The following is a 2405-nucleotide window of genomic DNA, read 5'->3' as shown; positions in this document are numbered from 1 at the left end:
CTGTTCTTGAGCTAATTTGAAGGCCACATTAAGTTTGGAGGTCTGTAGCAATTGACTCTGCAGAAAGTTAGCCACCTCTGTGCACCATGCGCCTCAGCATTCGCCGACTCCGCTCTATCAGTTTATGTGGCCTATCACTTCGTGGCTGAGTTGCTATCGTTCCCAATCGCTTCCACTTTGTTGTAATACCACTGACAGTTGACAGTGGAATATTTAGGAGCGAGGAAATTTCACAACTGGACTTGTTGCACAGGTGGCATCATATCACAGTACAACTCTGGAATTCACTGAGCTCCTGAGAGCGACCCAGTCTTTTTACAAAGGTTTGTAAAAACAGTCTGCATGTCTAGGTGCTTGAATTTATACAACTGATGCCATGGAAGTGATTGGAACATCTGATTTTGGTTATTTGGATGGGTGAGTGAATACTTTTGGCAATATAGTGTAGGTTAACACTCAGTCAACGAGTGACTGGTGACAGCTCCTTTTATCCACGGAGTGACGAGCCTGATGAATTGCAGGTGTGTAGAAAACACACCTGCAAGGAATGAGCCCCAGCACAGCAAAAGTTCCCCAAGACACCCTCTGGTGGAAAACCTGCAGGAGAAATCACAAACACAGCCCAGAAACCCCATTCCCTGACAAAAACTCCTTGCAGGGCCACATCGTTCCAGCCCCAGACCACTACACTACTACCACCATGCCTGACTGTTGTATGATATTCTTTTTCTGAAATGCTATGTTACTTTTACGCCAGATGTTGCGAGACACACACCTGCCACAAAGTCAACTTTCGTCTTGTCAGTCCGTAGAATATTCTCCCAGAAGTCTTGGGGATCATTCAGATGCTTGTTTGCAAATGTAAGACGAGCCTTTATGTTCTTTTTGGTCAGCAGTGGTTTTGGCCTTGGAACTCTGCCATGGATGCCATTTTTACCCAGTCTCTTCCTTATTGTTGAGTCATGAACACTGACCTTCACTGAGGCAATGGAGGCCTGCAGTTCTTTAGATGTTGTCCTTGGTTCCTTTGTGACCTCCTGGATGAGTCATCACTGTGCTCTTGGGGTCATTTTGGTCGGACGGCCACTCCTGGGAAGGTTCACCACTGCTCCATGTTTTCTCCATTAGTAGACAATGGCTTTCACTGTGGTTCGCTTGGGTTCTAAAACTTTGGAAATGGCTTTGTATCCCTTTCCAGACTGACAGATTTTGACTTTATTGCTCATCTGTTCTTGAATTTCTTTGGATTGTGGCATTTTGTTGCAACTTTTTGAGATCTTTTGACCGATTTCTTTTTGTCAGACAGGTTCTATTTAAGCGATTTCTTGATTGAACAGGTCTGGAGGTAATCAGACTTGGGTGCAGTCAGTGAAATTGAACTCAGCTTTCCAAAAAAATGTGATGAGCCACAGTTAATTCATGATTTAACATGGGGGAAATTGCCTTTCACATAGGGCCAGGTAGGTTTGGATAGCTTTTTTCCCTTAAAACATTAAATCATTTAAAAACTGCATTTTGTATTTACTTTGGCTATCTTTGTTGAATATTTAAATTTGTTTGATGGTCTTAAACATTTAAGTGGGGGAAATATATTTTTTTAAAAATTCGAGAAGGGGGCAAATACTTTTTCAAGGTACTATTTTTAATTTTCAAAGGCTGCCCTGTCATAAATACAACTACTGCAGACTGTGTACAAAGACATATATGTTCGTCAGACAGCATTTTAACAAATCAATGTGTTTCTGTGAGTTCCTATATAGACTGAAGGCAGCAGCCTAATAAGTCACAGAGATAGCCATGTTGTAGGAAGAAGAAGGAACAGCACAGAGGCAGAAAGTAGAGCAAGTGTGGGCACTAATCCTGGACAAGTGTTGACACATTCTAAGTTGAATAAAGGCAACAAATCAAAAAATCCCCAAAACACTCACAGTGGTTAGCCACCCAGAGAGAGAGAAAAAAGGTCATGCCTAAGCAGTGACTTAAAAAACCTTACTTTTACATTTATCCTCTTTCTAATGGTTATAGAACACTACAACCCAGTCTCACGGCAATTCATGAAATATAGTCACAAAACTTAATCTATTGATTTGTGTCCAGGGACATGAATTGCCCAACTTTTTTGTGTTCCCCACCACGAATTTCAAACCAATGCACTTCAATTGGACTTATCTTTCATGTCTGGGCCACATCCCCCCCCCTATTAGACAGCACATGTGCTGTGATGCTTTTGTTGTTCTTTTCTTCTGACAGTCAGGCGTTAACCAATTTTCCTGTTATGGCCCGTCCACACTAATAACTATAGAGATTGCTATAAAGATGTGTGCGTCCACACTGACGAACGTTAACATTCTGTAAACACCGACGCTGAACAGGTACTGTCTGCACCAGCTGCATATCCATCCATT

This window comes from Stegastes partitus, unplaced genomic scaffold, assembly GCF_000690725.1.
Source record: "Stegastes partitus isolate 25-593 unplaced genomic scaffold, Stegastes_partitus-1.0.2 Scaffold86, whole genome shotgun sequence".
Classification (NCBI taxonomy): domain Eukaryota; kingdom Metazoa; phylum Chordata; class Actinopteri; family Pomacentridae; genus Stegastes; species Stegastes partitus.
This window is presented reverse-complemented; position numbering follows the sequence as displayed.